This window comes from Stenella coeruleoalba (assembly GCF_951394435.1).
Source record: "Stenella coeruleoalba genome assembly, chromosome: 4".
Lineage (NCBI taxonomy): Eukaryota > Metazoa > Chordata > Mammalia > Artiodactyla > Delphinidae > Stenella > Stenella coeruleoalba.
In genome coordinates, this window is record NC_137149.1 from 64,452,240 (window position 1) to 64,472,868 (window position 20,629).

The 20,629-nt window shown below is 42.1% G+C and overlaps 1 protein-coding gene across 13 annotated transcripts in view; it reads right to left on the minus strand.

The window, feature by feature from the left end:
• RBM47 (RNA binding motif protein 47) overlaps positions 1-20,629 on the minus strand; it is a 237,747-nt gene that overhangs the window by 113,311 nt on the left and 103,807 nt on the right. For 2 of the 13 annotated variants that reach the window (XM_079919106.1, XM_079919115.1), the window contains exon 1: positions 1,176-3,491. The exons of the other annotated variants lie outside the window; for them this stretch is intronic. The gene's annotated coding sequence lies outside the window, so the exon portion shown is untranslated. Of the gene's footprint in view, positions 1-1,175; positions 3,492-20,629 lie in introns of those variants that run through there. 13 annotated transcript variants of the gene reach the window in all.

Below are 20,629 nucleotides of genomic sequence, written 5' to 3' on the forward strand. Positions count from 1 at the left end.
TCTCACCTCCTCTGTCCCAATTTTTAAAAAATTTTGTGTTCCCTTCCCTGATTCTCTCTTTTGGTGTTTCATGCTTAAAAAAAAAAAATGTCTGGAATAACCTTTATAGTTACAGAGAGACAGGAATGCAGCCAAACAAGAAACCAAAAGCCCCAGATCTCTGCCTTATCACAGGCACTTTCAAACTCTGGGGTTTTCTCCTACTTCAGCACAAATCTTGAGATTAGACAGATGTAGTACCACTGTGTTATTCCCTGGTAAAGAAACCAAGAAACACACAAGCATGGTTTTTTTTTCTCCCCCTGGCACTTATTTGTTGATTAAATGGTCTCCCTCTGACACCATTTCTACTTTCATTCATTTTTAGTTTTCTTAACTTTATATAGTTTTCTCCTTCACCTTAACTTCTAGAGTGACTACATTATTTAGGATATCGAGAGGATGATGCCTCTATGCCTCAGTTCCTCCATCTGTGGATGGTGCTAGAACAACACTTGCTGTGAGGATTGACAGGGATAATGATGCTCATAAAATGCTTGGCACAATGCCTGGTGCATAGTAGGCGCTCAAAATATAATAGTTACCGTCAACGAACAAAAACCCTAAATTAAACAGAATCCACTAGTTCAGATTGTCTATGTAGGTAAAATTCCATTGATAACATTTTAAAGTAATTACAAAAACTAAGATCTGACTTCAGGGAGAATTAGACAATTCACCGGGCCCATTTTATGGAGGTCGTTCAAATCACAGCAACTTTGCCACATGCATGCGTAAATCCACATTAACAAGAAGCTCTGGGGAAAGTTTCTGAAGCAGCAGTATTTCTCTCCAATGATTTTGGAGTTACTATGCTGAGAAAATGGATTTTAGGATAGTTACTGACCAGCAGAAATACAAAGTATTTCCTCCCAAACTGACCATTACTTTACAGAAAATCTTAAGCAAAATCTAATAATTTTTTGAGTCCCAAAATGCTTTCAGGGTACTCCCAAATTCTAGGTCTGTCTAAATTGCAGCATGCCAAATACCGTGGGCCTCTCTCCACTAGGAAATCTTTCTCCAGCTAAGCTCCGTTTACTTAGCAAAGTCAAATGATTCCACCTCATGGATATTTTCTAAATTTGTTTACTTCTACTTAAAAAAAAAAAAATCTTAGAATACAAGTGACTTACCTGTATGCTTGATTCCTCTCCTCTTCCTCATTTTCCTCCTCCAACTTTCTAGTATCTTCTCTTAGTTGTGAAAGATAATCAAACTGCACAACAAATGAGTTTGGGTTCCTCATTTGGAACCTAAACTCTAGATCCTCTTCCTGGTTTCAGGGCTCCAAGAATTCCTCAGAACACTACAGGATAGCCTTGTGGACACCAAATGAGGAACCTCGCACACATGGCAGAGACCCTGTGACCAGAAGCACAGTGACAGTTGGTCTACAAGTTGGAGGGAGAATAGGCTTGAGATTGTGGTTGCCAGCATCTCCCAGTGAGCCAAGCAGCTGGGGGCTGGTTCACGGGCATTCACCGCTAGTGTCAGCTGCCTGTCCCTTGGCGCCCTTTCCACAACTCACTCTTCTCTGCAGTGCTGACTTCCCGCGGCATGGCAGAGCGAGAGTGATTCACACATGCCCTCAGCCCTGTCCTCCTACTTGACCACAGTCCCACCCTTACCCCACTGCAGGCTTCCAATATGGATCCCAGCAGTCCTGTCTGAGCGCATCTGTGCAGGTGGCAAGAACCTGTCCTCAGATTCAGACAGATGCCAGTTTGAATCCTGAATCCCCCTTTCTTGCTGATGACTTTAAGTCCATCTCATATATAAAACTGTGATAATAATACCAACTCCCTGAGATTGTTAGATGTCATGTCGAGGACTCCAGTGTCTGGTATACAGTAGAAGCTCAAAAGAGGCAGCTGTTATTTTTGGTTACATTTGGGGACTCATGGTCTACCTCATGAGCTCTCAACAAACAGTATAGAATAGATTATGTTAGAGCTTAACTTTTTTACCATCAAATTTAATCCCGCTTTTTTTTTCTTTTGGCTCCTAAAATATATTACTTGACAGGACAAGGCTGCATCACTAACATTTTAGTAATATTATCAACCTGAGAGTAGAGTCAGCCCAGATAGAGAAAGTGCCCTAGAAGATTCATCAACTGTCCGCTTCCCTACAGGGAATTTTTTCTGACCTAGGACGCAAATGGAGTTTTATGACTGTGGCCATAAATGATATACTAAAACAAGCAAACCGACAACACAAAAATGACCATATATTGTCCTGGTGTATCAAGCACTGGGGTACTATCGAAATGCTGTTATGGAGGGTTAAATTGTTGCTTGCCATTCCTAAGATTGACCTCAAATATTCTGGTTTCAGAACATAATCACTTAGCGAATTTTCACATATCATTCAATGCGGTTAAAAGTTCACACATACTGAGGAATAATTCCCTATCACACTCTATGTTCTTAAAAGGAGTTGTAAGCGCATTCCCCATTCACGATGTTAAGATGAGAGGCTGGGAGTAGAGAAAGGTCAGGGCATTTATTCCCGAGGTTCCCTCCCTTCTGGGTGACACAGGGTGGCTGCAGCCCTTTACCAAAGGCTCTTGTCAGGGCCTCTATTTGCTCTGGGTTCTTGGCAGTACTTCACAATCCCTTGTTGGTTTCCCTAAACCCTGATAATCCCTTTATTAATCTCTCCTCAATTACCCTGTTGAGTGTACATCTGTTTCCTATGGGGAATCCAACTGATGTAACTGCCTCCCCACCCACTCCAAAAGATAGAGTCACTCCAGAAACTACAGTTTGTTTCAAAACAACTTAGCAGAAGCAGCTGGGGGAAAACACCTTAATTTAAGGCTGTTTCACCAAGATTTCAAGCTCCTAGAACAAATGTCTAATGAGTGCCTGCTACGTGTCAGCACTGTGCTAGGTGCTGGGAATGTGAGGGAACCATGGAGCTTACCCGTTAATGAGGAATGACCAGGTATACAAATTTTAAAAATTCAGACAACAATAATCGCTGTTAAGTAAATGAAGCAGGGCAATGGATGGAGACCAACAGGGATCAGCCAGGGCCGCCCTGAGACACTCATGCTGAGAACTGGAAGAAGAACTGGAGGGGGACCAGCAGAGATCTGAGGAAAGGACAGTCTAGGCACAAACAAGTACAAACGCCCTGTGCAAATGTCCGCCAGGGAGAAGTGCATTTGTTGGCTCGTTTTGTTTTTAATTCCAGGAACAGAAATCTGGTGATGGAGGCAGAAGTGAAAGAGTCAAGGTTGGGGAGGTGGCCAGGGGTCCCGTGACGAAGGGCTTCAGAGCCACGGTGAGGAGTTTGGGTTTTATCCTAAATACAGGGAGATGCCACTGAAGAGTATTGAGCTTCGCAGGGGGACATCTGAGAAGATGGAGAATTAGAAAGCATCCCATAGAGATGGTTTGTTTGCTTTCTTGGAAGAAGACCTCTTCCTCGTAGGTACAGTCTGCCTGTGAAAGGATAAGAAGGGGGGCTGGTGTGGGGAGTAGGGTTAAATTAGCCCCTCTTCAGAAGAGAGCTCATAACCCACTGACAGGAAATGCTTTGAAAGATAACACTGAGAGCATTCAGAGTGTGTGTACGGCCGGAGAGGGCTGGCGGTGGTGGTGTGTGTGTGCATGTGTAGAGGGGGCTGGTAGTGGTATGTGTGGCAACAGTCCTGCAAGAGGGAAAAGAAAAAGCAAGAGAGAACAGCAGCTACACAGTTGCGGAGCCCGTGGGCCAGCTCTCTCTCCTGAACCCCAGTCTCGTAGAGCAACTACCAGCTGGACCCGGCTGCTCTCACCGTGTCCGACACTGACCTCATCCTCTTTCCCCCAAACCTGCTCCCCCTCCTCGGTGCCCGTCTTAGCAAGGGGATCGCATCCCCCGAGTCACCATGCCAGAATCCTGGACGGTGCCTGACTCTGCTGCTTCCTCACTGCTTTCACCCCATCAATGGCCAAGGCTCACCGAGTCCACTCTTGGTCCCTACCCCCTTTTTATTTTATTGGAGGAAACTGATTAATTTTTAAATTGAGACAAAATTTACATATAGCATTGTGCAAGTTTAAGGTGTACAACATAATGATTGATATATGTAAATATTGGGAAGTGATCACCACAGTAAGATTAGTTAGGGACTTCCCTGGTGGTCCAGTGGGTAAGACTCCACGCTCCCAGTGCAGGGGCCCCGGGTTCGATCACTGGTCAGGGAACTAGATCCCGCATGCATGCCACAGCTAAGAGTCCACATGCCACAACTAAAGATCCTGCGTGCCACAACTAAGACCTGGCGCAGCCAGAATAAATAAATAAATATTACACACACACACACACACACACACACACACACACACACACACACACACAAAATAAGATTAGTTAACATCCATCACCACACAGTTATCTTGAATCTCCATGTCTCGTCTCCCTTCTTTCTACCCCCGCAGCCACCGTCTTGGTTTAACATTACAGGGTTTCACCCTAACTCTAGTCCTTGTTGCCAAAAGGATCTTTCCAAAACTAGTGTCTGATTGTGTCACTCAATACCAGTTAGTTAGCAAAGCATACCAAGTCCTCTGGGAGCGGTTCCCTGCCCCCTCTCCAGTCTGATGTCTTGTTCCAACTCCAACTTTCTGTACTATGACCAACTATTCCTTACAAACTATTGACATTTTCTGAACACATTATTCTGGCTCCAGGCTGTGTCATGTGTCTACACCAGGCCCCCTACATATTTCTTCTCCAATCTTAATCCTACTCTCAATACCTGTTCATTTATCAAAACAATTCAACTGTCACTTTCTCTAAGAAGCCTTGTCTAATCGTCGCCCTGGTAGAATCCATTGTCTCATTACTGCCCCTGCCCACACTGGACTCTCCACTAACTTAGGGACATTTAATTGTCCTTTTTTATAAACTCTCTCCCTGGACTAACTGGTTAGTGAGCACCTTGAAGGCAGGAGCTCTGCTATTCACCTTTGTATTCCTAGCACCTGTCAGAGAGCCTGGCACACAGGAAGTGCTCAACACATACTCATATAAATAAAACTTCAGGAGAGATATGGAGTGTGCCAAGTATAGGAAAGACAGAGTAAGAGAAGAGAAACTTCAGGATCAAAGGCTAATTGCAGAATGGGGCAAAGAACAAGAAGGGAGAAAAAAAGAACAAAACAATGTCAAGAATAAGATGCAAGGAGGGACTTCCCTGGTGGTCCAGTGGCTGAGACTCTGCGCTCCCAACGCAGGGGGCCCGGGTTTGATCTCTGGTCAGTGAACTAGATCCCACGTGCTGCAACTAAGAGCTCGCGTGCCGCAACTAAAGATCCCACATGCGGCAACGAAGATCCTGCATGCCGCAACTAAGACCTGACGCAGCCAAATAAATAAATAAATATTTTTTTAAAAAAGAGATAAGTTGTAAGGAGAGCAAGTGATTTTAACACTAAACACAACTTGCAAATGAATGGAAGCTCTGACCAAGTCTTGCAGATACTACAGCAACACAGCTGATAGGATCTTTGAGGACAATGTCGGATACCTTATAAGGCCAATAATAATAATACAACAATAATAACCTCATAATCAACAATTATCAACAAGCTGAGTGCTTCTCATGTGCCAGGCACTCTACATGGGTTATATCTTTTAATCCTCATAACAATGCTATCAGGTAGGGACTATTCTTGCCCCATTTTATAGATGAGGAAATCAAGGCTTAGCAAGTTTAAAATACTAGTCCGAGGACACACAACTAGAAAATGGCAGATCAGGAATTCAAGCCCTGGTCTGCCTGACTCTAAAATCTGAGTTTTTAACCACAGTTTCTACGGTGATTATAGCATAAAATATTATTTAAATGCTTTATAACGTTATCTATAATTAGACTCATTAAACCATACTGTTGAATGGCTCAATTAACCAACTGAGTTGTTTAAAGTTTCAAAGCTTAGACTGAGATTCCCCTAAGATAAGTGGAATTAAATATGTGATGCAGTTTTGGAATCAAAAAGTATCCAAGACCACCTGGGTTTGACAAGCTTAAAAAAAAAAACAGAATTATTAAATATGTCATGATTTTCTATGGCACAGAATTCCTTGTTCATGTTTTTAACTGAGCTCATCGTGATATTCTCACAAGGTAAACTGTTCAGAACCCTGTGGACCATGACATGGAACCTTTCGTTCCAATCCAACAGAGGTGTGCTGTTCTGTATTAATTCATGTGAGACATTTATATGATTTTACGTTCTATGGTAGCCACTTTTAAAAGGTACAAAAAACAGGTGACAGTTATTTTAGTACATTTTCTTTAACCCAATATAGCCAGAACATTATCATTTCAACATGTAGTCAATATAAAAATTATTAATTACTAAATGAGATATTTTATATTCTTTTTTTTACGAAGTCTTCAAAGTCTGGTGTGTATTTCAGGTCTACGCACATCGCAATTTGGATGCTACATTTTCATCAGAAATAATCAGTATTGCATAAAATTTACGGTTGAAAAAGTAGACTCACACATTCAGGTTACTCCAAACATATAAGCTTCCCAATAAAGTTGTGTTTAACAAAAGAATACACTGTTTCCATGTTTACATTTAAATTAATTAAAATTTAAAAATTTAGCTCAGTCACACTAGCCACATTTCAGTGGCCACAAGTAGCTAGCTAATGGCCATTGTATCAGAAAGCACAGCTGTAGATCATGGTTTTTTTCCACATGCTCAAAATGGAAAGGTCAGAAAGCTGAAAGGAGTGCTAGCGAATAATGTGAAGTGACTGTTTCCTACTTACAGGATGAATTAACTTTGCATTCACTACTTCCATTAACATTGCACAACCTGTGGTTGAAAAATAAGGCAGAGAAAATTACTGCGAGGAACATTATTAATTCATTACTTTGCTTTTCCTACAGGTTGTACTTGAGGTCATTAAATGAATACCTAGTCCATGTGACTGGACTACTTAAAGATTTTATCCCAACAAATCCTTGTTTGCAAAATCAAGAAAACTAAGAGGATTAGATGTTTCCATGTTAGTTAAACTAGGAAAACAGAGTTGCTGCCGTTTGTTTTAAAACTTTACAATGCACAGGGGAAAAAAATTGGTATGGAATGGAATTCATGTGCCAAATAAAAATGAAAAGGGAAAAATATCAAGCTCCTTTGTGCCTCATCTTTAGTATCTTTTTCATTTCAGAGCACAGAACTAGTTTACAATCATCAAGAACTGCGACTTTTATTGTAGAAGTAAGGAAGCAACTAAATTACCCCATATATATATATACCTAATTGTTTCATTAGGCTCTAATAAACTGACCTTTAAAGGTCTTGTGTAAAGAAAAGCACATCCATTACACAGCTGCCTATTATTTTCTTGCCTCATACTGGCTGTCTTGGTTAACTGGTGTAACCACATTGCTGGGGCTTCTCAGGGCACAACTCATCTTAGCACCCATGCTTCACAACAAAATCAAAGTCAACCCAGCCATCTCCAGAAGACAAAGGTGTTTCAGCACATGATCAAGCATGGCTTATTAACCATGCTCCTACCGTTACTAATGAGATCACGACAGGTCATCTATCAAGCACCATGCAGAGAACATAGCTCTTTAGGGCAGGCAGAGATGCTATTTTTATTCATTGTTGATGCCCGGCCCCAAATATAATGCCTGGCAAGTAGCAGGCACTCTAGAAATATTTGTTGAATAAGTGAATGAATGAATACATTGCGGGAACAAAGGCTGAGCAGGCATTCTTTGGCAGTCTGGAAGGTGGTAAGCAGGATGGCACCCTTTATCTCTTCCCACACCACCCTCTTTCCCCCATCCCAAGCTCCCTCCTTAAAGTACACTTGGTGTGTCAGATCCACTCAGTTTAACAAGGGTTTACGAAATGCCCAGCACCATGCTAAAGCCACAGGACAGGAACCCATAAGAAAGAGAACAGAGGGTACTCGTCTTAGAGAATTAACGTGTTAGGGAGATGCCAGCCCCCCACCTCCCACTCCTCTGCAGAGAATACTGAATGTGGAGATAACTGTGTTGTGATCTGATGGGTTCATCCTATTGAGGTTTGGGGTAAAAAAACTCTGTTGAGTAGTGGTGGTGCTGGGCGTCTTCTTTAAAGATTGTGACCATTCCTAATGTTAGACACCCTGAAAAGAAGAGGCACCGAAAATCAGCACTTGGAAGATTAGCCTTTGACCACCAGGAACAGAAACTCCTGCGATTTGGAGTTTTCTCTTGGACGAGGAGTCAGACTTTTGGAGGGTGTTAATGGCAACCTCCGTTTCATGGAAATGTGAGGGAAGGAGACTGAGGGTGAAGGTCCAACTACAAGTGAAAAGGAAAGGCCTTAGATTGTCAGCCAGAGTATCTAGCTGTATGCAACTTTCTGTGCTATTCCACCCCCTTGAGCATCCTATATCCAGTTTGGACTCAAGTTTTAAAGTGGGAGTAGTGCTCCTGAGAACATTTAGGTGGGGAACGGGGGCTCTAACAAGAGTCTTGTTACTCTTATTACTCTTGTCCTGGGAAACAAGAGTCTCAGCTAGAAGGACCAGGAACCCCTCCCCAAGGCTGACCCTCTCCATTGCCAACCTGGAAGATCCGAGTTCCCTTTTAAGGGTGTTTTCTGGGTTTCCTTACAGAAGACGGTGCACATATGCACACAGCAGGTGACAGAGTGAATGGGGGTTGGGGGGAGATTCAGAACAGCTGTACACAAGCGACAAACACATATTTTAGATAACAGTGTGACCTTGGGCACATCACAGGACTTCCTTGGTCCTCAGTGCCCTCATCCATAAAATGAGGGGTTTGGACTGCATATAACCAAAGGGAACTTCCTGCTCTGCCATGGGCTAAAATGTGTGAGTGATATCCACTCACTGCCTGAAGAGTGAAGAATGGAGAATTCTACTGTGCTGGGATGGTTGGAAAGGGCTTGGAGGAAGAGGCAGGACCTGCAATGGGACTGAGGATGAGGATGATTTAGGTATTGAGGGAGACAAGCAGAGGGAAAGGGACAAAGAGAACAGTTCAAACAGACTCAGAGCCTTAGACTGGGGAATCCTTGAGGAATGGAGGTATGAAGGGACTGGGGCCAGGATGCAGGGACCACAGGCAGGGCTCAGGGAGTAGCTGGGGGGTGCGGCAGGGAGTAACACTAAGGAAGAGACCAGAGGCCCAGACTCCTCAACCTTCCCTGTGGTTCCAAATATTTACCCATTCAAGAAACATGTAGTAAGACTACGTGCCAGGCACTAGATGCTGGGGGCAGGGAGAACGTGGGCACTAAGTATGAAGACAATAGTGGACTGCTTTTTCCTTCCACTTCTATGAAATCATGTTTTGGAATTTATTTTAATTTGATTCCACTAAGTAAAATATTGGAGAGGGCTGGGTGGTGTTCTCTCCTTAACCCTTCAGAGCCTTGGTTTGTCTATATAATGGGTCTAATGACACTCTTCAAAGATAATTGTAAAAATCAAACGAGGCACCCAGGGCAGGGCGCGAGGGGGATGCCACACTAATTAGGGTTGCTACATCAGACGAGTAAAGGGTAGTGCCTAAACAGATGCTGGTTCCTGGTATTTTCACTTCAAGGAAGTAAAAAGAGGAAAATGCAGTTCCAAGGCATTATAGTGACTTGCCTTGGGTCAAGGTGATGAAACCAGGCCCAAAATTTGGGCCGCTGCTAGACAGCACCATGACAGGCATGAAAGTCTGTTTTTTCTAAAATCTCTCTTTTGCCTGGACAGTTCATGGGGCCTGGCTGTGTCAACCGGAAAGCGACCCCAGCCTAGTGCCTGCCCCACTGAGTTCCCACCTCTTTAAGAGGTGTGCAAAGCCCTCCCAGACCCTGCAACTCAAAGAACCAGTGGTGCAGAGCAGACACGAAGCCATGAGATCTACTGGGCTGTGGCCAGAGAAGACTGCCTGATAAAACACAGAACACCCAGTGACATCGAAATTTCGGATAAACAACCAATAATTTTCATTTGCTTCATATGGCAACCTTAGGCCAACAGGAAACAGAAGACAGCCTGCAAGGTGAGTCTGGCAGGCTTTGACAGGGAGCATTCCAGCACACCCAAGGCTTCCTCATTTAAAATTCAATGGTTCTCCAGCAAGGGAATTATTTCTGGGGTGGTTTCTCTTTCAGGATTCAAAATGTCACAGTTGAATCCTCAATGAGAATAATGACAATACCTGAAAGGTCTTTACATAAGTCTACTTCAAATTGAACTTTTCCTCACCAGATTACCAACAGTATCTTTTTTTTTTTCTAAATTGAAGTATAGTTAATGTACAATATTATATGTTACAGGTGTACATAGTGATTCATAATTTTTAAAGGTTATACTCCACTTATAGTTATTATGAAAACATTGACTATGTATTTCCCGTGTTGTACAATATATCCCGGTAGATTTTTTTTTTTTTTGGCTACACAGCATGCAGCACCTTAGTTCCCAGACCAGGGATCGAACCCGTCCCCCTTCAGTGGAAGTGTGGAATCCTAACCACTGGACCACCAGGGAAGTTTCTTGGTGGCTTACTTTATACCTAACAGTTTGTACCACTTAATCCCCTACCCGTTTTGCCTCTCTCTCCTTCCTCTCCCCACCGGTAACCACCAGTTCTCTGTATCAGTGAGTCTATTTTTTGTTATATTCACTAGTTTGTTGTATTTTTTTTAGATTCCACGTATTAGTGATATCATACAGTATTTGTCTTTCTCTGACTTATTTCATTTAGCATACCATCCAAGTCCATCCATGTTGTTGCAAATGGCAAAATTTCATTCTTTTTATGGCTGAATAGTATTCCATTGTGTGTATATACCACATCTTCTTTATCCATTCATCTGCTGATGGATACTTAGGTTGTTGCCATGTCTTGGCAATTGTAAACAGTGCTGCTATGAACATTAGGGTGCATGTATCTTTCTGAATTAGTGTTTTTGTTTTTCTAAAATATATACACAGGAGTAGGATTGTGGGATCACATGGGAACTCTATTTTTGGTTTTTTGAGAAACCTCCATTCTGTTTTCCACAGTGGCTTGCACCAATTTACATTCCCACCAATATTGTAGGAGGGTTCCCTTTTCTCTGCATCCTCACCAACATTTGTTACTTGTGTTCTTTTTGATGATGGCCATTCTGACAGGTGTCATATCTCACTGTGGTTTTGATTTGCATTTCCCTGATGATTAGCGATGTTGAGCATCTTTTCATGTGCCTGTTGGCCATCTGTGTGTTCTCTTTGGAAAAATGTCTACTCAGGTTCTCTGCCCATTTTCTAGTTGGGGTTTTTGTTGTTTGTTTGATGTTGAGTTGTATGAGCTGTTTATATAGTGATGAAGCGCTATAGTCAGAGTCCCTCTCTCTCTCTCTCTCTCTCTCTCTCTCTCTCTCCCCTTCCTTTCACTCTCTCTCTCCCCCTCTTTTGGTGGAAGTGGGAGGCACTGTCATACTCCAACAGTGTCTGCATTGGAATTTTGGCTGACAGGTCTAGTGTTGCTTCCCTTTCCATCCCTTCTGCAGTGCCATCAGAAATTCTGATATCTGGGGATTTCCTGGTGTTCCAGGGGTTAGGACTCCATGCTTTCACTGCCGAGGGTGTGGGTTTAATCCCTGGTCGGTGAGCTAAGACCAGACAAAAAAAGAGAAAACTTCTGATATTTGATCGGAGATTGCTTACGTCCGAGAGTAAGGGGGATAGAGAGGTGATAGCTAAAGGTTTCTTTTTAAGGTGATGAAAATGTTCTAAACTGACTGTGGTTAAATGACTGTTTAAAAGTTCTAAAACTGACCGTGGTGATGGCTGCAATTGGTGAATATAAGAAATCCACTGAATTGTGCACTTTAAACGGCTGAACTGTAGGGAGTGTGAATCATATCTCAATAAAACCTTTTTTTCCCCTTAATTCTAGTAATTAGTAAAGCGATGAACACTTGGTAAGACAGAGAACACAGATCCTAAGTGCCTGCAGGGGCATGGAAGGCAATGAGGGAAGCTGCCACTTTCATTTCTTTTTTCTACTTTTTTTATTTTGCGGTACGCGGGCTTCTCACTGCTGTGGCCTCTCCCATTGCGGAGCACAGGCTCCGGATGCACAGGCTCAGCGGCCATGGCTCACGGGCCCAGCCGCTCCGCGGCATGCGGGATCTTCCAGGACCAGGGCACGAACCCGTGTCCCTGCATCAGCAGGCGGATTCTCAACCACTGCGCCACCAGGGAAGCCCTCTTTTTTCTACTTTTGATAGAGACAGGAGCCCATCTTTCACTTTCCTCTAATTCCATTAATTAGAAAAAACTGCAACTCAAATGGTCTGACCTTTGGCCTCGCTAAGAAGGAGTGAGGGCTATGACAACTGGAAAGGGCTTCCCCAAACACAAGGGCCAGATGGGGGCAGCCCACACTCAACTCTAGCTGTTAGTTGCCAGGTGGATATAGGCCAGGGACTGATAAAGCTTTGTTTTGTTTTGTTTTTGTAACAAGACAGAAATCCACATGCATTGGGTGGGGAGGAGGGGATGGAGAGAGAGAGAATTCTCTTAAAGTTTAAATGAGGCCAACTGATACAATTTTTAAAGATAGGGCAGGACAACAGTACATGGAAGAACAAACCACAGCACATCTTGGGAGCCTCATTTTGCCTGTGAACTGCCCATTTGCCACCTCTTATGTAGGGTCACTATTCAGTCCTGGTAGAGGTTCCTCTTCCTGGGGCAAGGGCCCCTGTTTCCAAGCTGAAGACATACTGCCTCACTTGGTGATCAGCGTAAAACTTGGCTGTGGCTATCTTAAAAAGCAACACCCAAAGCGTGGAAACTACTACCAACAGATGAACGGATAAACAAAATGTGGTCTAGCCATACAGAGGAATACTATTTCAATCTTAAAAGGAATGAAGTATTGATTCATGCTATAACATGGATGGACCTCAAATACATCATTCTAAGTGAAAACAGCCAGACAAAAAAGGCCACATATTGTATGATTCCATTTATATGAAATATCTAGAATAAATAAATCCATAGAGACAGAGGGCAGATTAATGGTCACTAGGGGCTAAGGAAAGGTGGGGTGAGGAGTGATTTCTTAAACGGATACAAGGTCTCCTTTGGAGGTGATGACAATGTTTTGGGACTAGAGAGAAATGATGGTTGCATTACATTGTCAATGTACTAAATGCCACTAAATTTTACACTCTAAAAGAGTTAATTTTATGTTATATGAATTTTACCTCAATTAAAAAAAAAAGCAACAGCATCTGGGGGGTGAGAAAAAACAAGGAGTAGCAGACGTGTGGGGACCATTTCACAACTATCTTGGCAGGTGATGGGTTCTACCTGGGACCAGAGGGCTCCCCAGAGGGTAAACATTGTAAGGAGTTCTCTAGGTAGGAGAGAGGGCACAGGACACATCATATGTGAAGACATATGGCAGGGGCGTCCCTGGTGGCAGTGGTTGGGAATCCGTCTGCCAATGCAGGGGACACGGGTTCGAGTCCTGGTCCAGGAAGATCCCACATGCCGCAGAGCAACTAGGCCCGTGTGCCACAACTACTGAGCCTGCGCTCTTGAGCCTGTGAGCCACAAATACTGAGCCTGAGTGCCACAACTACTCAAGCCCGCACGCCTAGAGCCCATGCTCCACAACAAGAGAAGCCACCGCGGTGGGAGTCCCGCGCACCGCAGTGAAGAGTAGCCCCCTATTCCCACAACTGGAGAGAGCCTGTGCACAGCAGCGAAGACCCAGTGCAGCCAAAAATAAATAAATAAATATTAAAAAAAAAAAAGACATATGGCAGAAAGAGCACACGATGTTTAAGGGACTGGCAAGAATTAGGTGTGAGGCAAATCTCTGTGAAAACTGAATCCCTTAAAGTTTATATATATTTTGAATGCCTAGAAAGCATCTCTAGGAGAGATTCTCTATGGTAATCCCAGAGTGAATCACTTCCAAAAGTATGTTTTACAACTCAGGAGAAGTGCCTATTCATAAACAAAGTGTTGCTTCACTTGTTCTTACAGTTCCTCCTCATTTCCAGAGGGCCACCATTTCCCATTTGGATTTTGAATGCACAATCTTTGACCTTTCCTTTAAAATGTCCAACTTTTTCCCCCAACTATTTAAACTTTTTTTTTTTCTTTTTCTTAGTTCTTCCTCGGATTGAGTAGATTTCAGTTATAGGGACTCAGCAAAAACGTGGAATACAAGGAAAGCATCATTTCACAAGCATTAACTTACTTTCCTCTTATTTACACCACCCTCTATCACAGTTACTTTTAAGTAACTACTTGAAAATGCACAGCTGGACTATGTAACATCAAGGTGTTTTTCTGACCACTGACATTTGTGAAGTAATTTTAACAATTCTGTAAATTCACATTCTCTTACCAAACTTGGTATAAAAAAAGACTCAATCACCTAAATCAAAACCACTATGAGATACCATTTCACACCCATTAGGATGGCTATTATTAAAAAAAAAAACAAACAGAAAATAACAAGCGTTGGTTAGGCTATGGAGAAACTGGAAACTTGTGCACTGTTGGTGGGAATGTGTGCAGTCACTATTAAAAACAGTATGGCAGTTCCTCAAAAAATCAAACACAGAATTATCATGTGATCCAGCAATTCCACCCCTAGGTATGGGCTCAAAGGAATTAAAAGCAAGGACTCAAAGAGATACTAGCATACCAGCATTCATAGCAGCATTATTCACAGTAGCCAAAAGATTCATCGAGCCAAGTGACATCAACTGATAAGTGGATAAACCAATGTGGTACTCTACATAGATTAAATATTATTCAGTATTAGAAAGGAATGAAATTCTGACACATATGACAAATGAACCTTGAGGACATTATGCTAAGTGAAGTAAGCCAGTCACAAAAAGACAAAATACCGGGCTTCCCTGGTGGCTCAGTGGTTGAGAATCTGCCTGCTAATGCAGGGGACACGGGTTCGAGCCCTGGTCTGGGAGGATCCCACATGCCGCGGAGCAACTAGGCCCATGAGCCACAACTACTGAGCCTGTGCATCTGGAGCCTGTGCTCCGCAACAAGAGAGGCTGCGATGGTGAGAGGCCCACGCACCGCGATGAAGAGTGGCTGCCGCTTGCCACAACTAGAGAAAGCCCTCGCACAGAAACGAAGACCCAACACAGCAAAAATAAATTAATTAATAAACTCTTACCCCCAACATCTAAAAAAAAAAACAGATAAAATACCTTATGATTCTACTTTTGAGGTATCTAGACTAGTCAAATTCATAGTAAAGTAAAATCGTGGTTGCCAGGGGTTGGGGGAGAGAAAATGGGAAACTATTGTTTAATAAGTTTCGGTTAGGGGAGGTGAAAAGGTTCCAGAGATAGATGGTTAAAATAATAAATTTTATATTATGTATATTTTACCACAATAAAAACATTAAAAAAAAAAATTCCTAACACCCATCCTTCTCAAACTCTTCCAAAAAATTGCAGACGAAGGCACACTCCCAAACTCATTCTATGAGGCCAACATCACCCTGATACCAAAACCAGACAAAGATACTACAAAAAGAAAATTACAGACCAATATCACTGTTGAATACAGATGCAAAAATCCTCAACAAAATACTAGCAAACAGAATCCAACAATACATTAAAAGGATCATACACCATGATCAAGCGGGATTTATCCCAGGGATGCAAGGATTCTTCAATATATGCAAATCAATCAATGTGATACACCATATTAACAAACTGAAGAATAAAAACCATATGATCATCTCAATAGATGCAGAAGAGGCTTTAGACAAAATTCAACACCCATTTATGATAAAAACTCTCCAGAGAGTGAGCATAGAGGGAACCTACCTCAACATAATAAAGGCCATATACGACAAACCCACAGCAAACATCATTCTCAATGGTGAAAAACTGAAAACATTTCCTCTAAGATCAGGAACAAGACAAGGATGTCCACTCTCACCACTATTATTCAACATAGTTTTGGAAGTCCTAGCCATGGCAATCAGAGAAGAGAAAGAAATAAAATGAATACAAATTGGAAAAGAAGAAGTAAAACTGTCACTGTTTGCAGATGACATGATACTATACATAGAGAATCCTAAAGATGCCACCAGAAAACTACTAGAGCTAATCAATGAATTTGGTAAAGTTGCAGGAAACAAAATTAACGCACAGAAATCTTTTGCATTCCTATACACTAATGATGAAAAATCTGAAAGAGAAATTAAGGAAACACTCCCATTTACCACTGCAACAAAAAGAATAAAATACCTAGGAATAAACCTACCTCGGGAGACAAAAGACCTGTATGCAGAAAACTATAAAACACTGATGAAAGAAATTAAAGATGATACCAACAGATGGAGAGATAGACCATGTTCTTGGATTGGAAGAATCAATATTGTGAAAAATGACTATACTATCCAAAGCAATCTACAGATTCAATGCAATCCCTATCAAGTTACCAATGGCATTTTTTACAGAACTAGAACAAAAAAATCTTAAAATTTGTATGGAGACACAAAAGACCCCAAATAGCCAAAGCAGTCTTGAGGGAAAAAAACGGAGCTGGAGGAATCAGACGTCCTGACTTCAGACTATACTACAAAGCTACAGTAATCAAGACAATATGGTACTGGCACAAAAACAGAAACATAGATCAATGGAACAAGATAGAAAGCCCAGAGATAAACCCACGCACCTATGGTCAACTAATCTGTGACAAAGGAGGCCAGGATATACAATGGAGAAAAGACAGTCTCTTCAATAAATGGTGCTGGGAAAACTGGACAGCTAAATGTAAAAGAATGAAATTAGAACACTCCCTAACACCATACACAAAAATAAACTCAAAATGGATTTGAGACCTCAATGTAAGACCGAACACTATAAAACTCTTAGAGGAAAACAAAGGAAGAACAGTTTTTGACATAAATCACAGCAAGATCTTTTTTGATCCACCTCCTAGAGTAATGGAAATAAAAACAAAAATAAACAAATGGGGCCTAATGAAACTTAAAAGCTTTTGCACAGCAAAGGAAACCATAAACAAGACGAAAAGACAACCCTCAGAATGGGAGAAAATATTTGCAAATGAATCAATGGACAAAGGATTCATCTCCAAAATATATAAACAGCTCACGCAGCTCAATATTAAAAAAACAAACAACCCAGTCCAAAGATGGGCAGAAGACCTAAATAGACATTTCTCCAAAGAAGACATACGGATGGCCAAGAAGCACATGAAAAGCTTCTCAACATCACTAGTTATTAGAGAAATGCAAATCAAAACTACAGTGAGGTATCACCTCACACCAGTTAGAATGGGCATCATCAGAAAATCTACAAACAACAAATGTTGGAGAGGGTGTGGAGAAAAGGGAACCCTCTTGCACTGTTGGTGGGAATGTAAATTGATACAGCCACTATGGAAGTTCCTTAAAAAACTAAAAATAGAATTACCATATGATCCAGCAATCACACTACTGGGCATATACCCAGAGAAAAGCATAACTCAAAATGACACATGCAAAAAAAAAAAAAAAAAAAAAAGGGCTTCCCTGTTGGCGCAGTGGTTGAGAGTCCGCCTGCCGATGCAGGGGACACAGGTCCGTGCCCCGGTCTGGGAGGATCCCACATGCCGCGGAGCGGCTGGGCCCATGAGCCATGGCCGCTGAGCCTGCGCGTCTGGAGCCTGTGCTCCGCAACAGGAGAGGCCACAACAGTGAGAGGCCCGCGTACCGCAAAAAAAAAAAAAAAAAGACACATGCACCCCAATGTTCACTGCAGCACTATTTACAATAGCCAGGTCATGGAAGCAACCTAAATGCCCATATACAGACAAATGGATAAAGAAGATGTGGTACATATATACAATGGAATACTACTCAGCCATAAAAGGGAACGAAATTGGGTCATTTGTTGAGATGTGGATGGATCTAGAGACTGTCATACAGAGTGAAGTCAGAAAGAGAAAAACAAATATTGTATATTAACGCAGGTATGTGGAACCTAGAAAAATGATACAGGTGAACCGGTTTGCAGGGCAGAAGTTGAGACACAGATGTAGAGAACAAACGTATGGACACCAAGGGGGGAAAGCCGCGGGGGTGTGGGGGTGCTGGTGTGATGAATTGGGCGATTGGGATTGACATGTATACACTGATGTGTATAAAATTGATGACAAATAAGAACCTGCTGTATAAAAAAACAAAAAAACTTGTATTTCAAGTATGTGTCAAAATGCAGATCCCAAGGCTTTGGACCCAGAGTGATGCTGACCCAGGACTCAGGCTGCACACATTTGAGAATCTCTGCCCCTTCATGTCCTCACTGAAATGACACTTTGAACCTTAGTTCAGTTTACTAACCTCCCCATCCAATTTAATATCAATGAAAACTATTTAGGACACAGATTATTATAAAAACATTGAATAATTTTTGCATTCAATAAACCACCTTCATAGATGGAAACCTTGAATAATACCTGACTACTAAATGAAAGAGACCCATGGAAGACCACTTTAGATGCACTTGAAACCCTGATAAATATATATCCCTACCAATCCAAGGGAATAGTTTAGAAAATGTTTTTTTCTCTCCTCCCCTCCTCCACCCACTTCAAATATGAAAATTTCCACTCTGGCCTCTTTTTCTGACCAGAACTGTAGAAAAGTGAGGAAGGCAAGGGACAGCAAATTCCGCTACAGTCAGGGATTTTCTCCTGATTTGAAAGTGATAACGAAGGGATGGGGGCCATTGTGCAATGCTGCTCAGATTGGCTCTTTTGGAGATATTTTGTGAAACAGCATGTTCCAGTGTCTTTCACATCTTCTGTACTAAGATAGCAAATCTGCATGGAGTGACACTGGACCGAGATAGGAAAAGTCAAGGCCTTGTGGTACAGCAGTCTTCTAGAACTGAGGCCAGAGCTCTGCCTCAAAAGCAATCATCACATGGGTACACCTATTACTGGTTGGAGTATATAAACTGTCATAGCTACAAAATTCCTCTGCCTGGCATTCAAGTTCTTGCCTCACCAGAAGACGTTACTCCTCATTTCCCTTCTCATCTCCCTAGTTCCCTTCATACAAGGTCAGATTGACCTGCTATCTGTTTGTAACCTACTCTCTCTAGGCCTCAGTGCCTTTGCTCATGCATCCCATGGCCTAGAAAATTCTTGCTCTAAATTCCACTGATTCAAATCTTTGTTGTTTTTCCCTGCCATGTCCTTCAAGAAGCCCTTCAGATTGTCCCCAGAAGGAAATCATCTCTTTCCTTTCCAATCCAATAACTTCTCTGTATGTTCCTCTCTTACAGCCTTTATCACACTCGCTTTGCTTGTTTACCCTGTAGTATTTATCATTTTCTATTGTTCACTTTTTATTTCACTTACTTAAAAGCTCCTTCAGATTGAAGCCTGGGTATCATTACTCTTTGTATTCTGTCTTTTGTGAAAGACACCATATTCCCTCCCCTCTTCTATCCTAAGAGAACTCCAAGGTATCCCCAATAACAGGCAGGCTGCCTGACTTCAAAGTCCATGAAGCTCACCATCAGGCTCCCCTTGAGTGCACAGCACCATCCATTATTCAGCTATTACTGGAAGAGGAAACCATCAGTTGAAACAAATATCTGCATAATTCTGGCTTGGGAAAGGAGAAGATCCATCATTAAAGAAACAAGGGAGAGGTATCTTTTTTTATGCGAAAGAAATTGAAATTTCCTCATCAACTCTTTGTATAGTTTATGTTTAAAAGGTCATATGCTCAATTACTCTTTGCTGACCTTCGCCTGTCTCTGTAGCTGGTGTGGACGTAATCTCGTGGTGTACAATAAGCCGGAATTCTAAGAGAAAGAAGACAAGGGAAGTCCAAGGGAACTCAATGTGCCAAATCAGAGACGCCGGCAAAGCGCTTTGCTAGGCTGAGAACCTTCAGGTGGGGGGAGGTGACTATCCTTGGAGCTGTTCTTTCTGTCACAGGACAAATGGAATTTGCTGGTTTTGTAGGCATGGGGGTGGGAAAAGCAAGTGCAAGTGGAAAAGAAGCTTAGAGCAGAGGAACAAAATATAATCATTCAGGGGATGGGGGTTGGGAGGGGAAAAGTCAATCATTGCTCTCGTCAAGAGACAAAAGAAAAGGAGAATTTCTGGGTTATTTAAACAAAAAAAGCCTTTTGTCCACTTCAGCCTGCTCCCAGCCAAGGCACATAGACCTATACACCAACCTTTCTCTAGCCAGATTACTTACTGTGTGTTCATGTGTGTGTGAATGCTGGACAAGGGTTCGGCAAACATTTTTTGCAAGGATCAAATAGTAAATATTTCAGGCATTGCAGGCCACACTGTTTCAGTTCTAGCTACTCAAGTCTGCCACATTGCACAAAAGCAACCAGAGACAATATGTTTTTATACTGTATGCCAATACAACTTTATTTATGGACACCGAAATTTGAACTTCATACGATTTTCAAAAACAACAGATCTTCTTTTGATTTTTTTCCCAACCCTTAAGTAAGCCTACATGTTAATTATGGGTTCATACCATAGGTAGTAAAGGCAA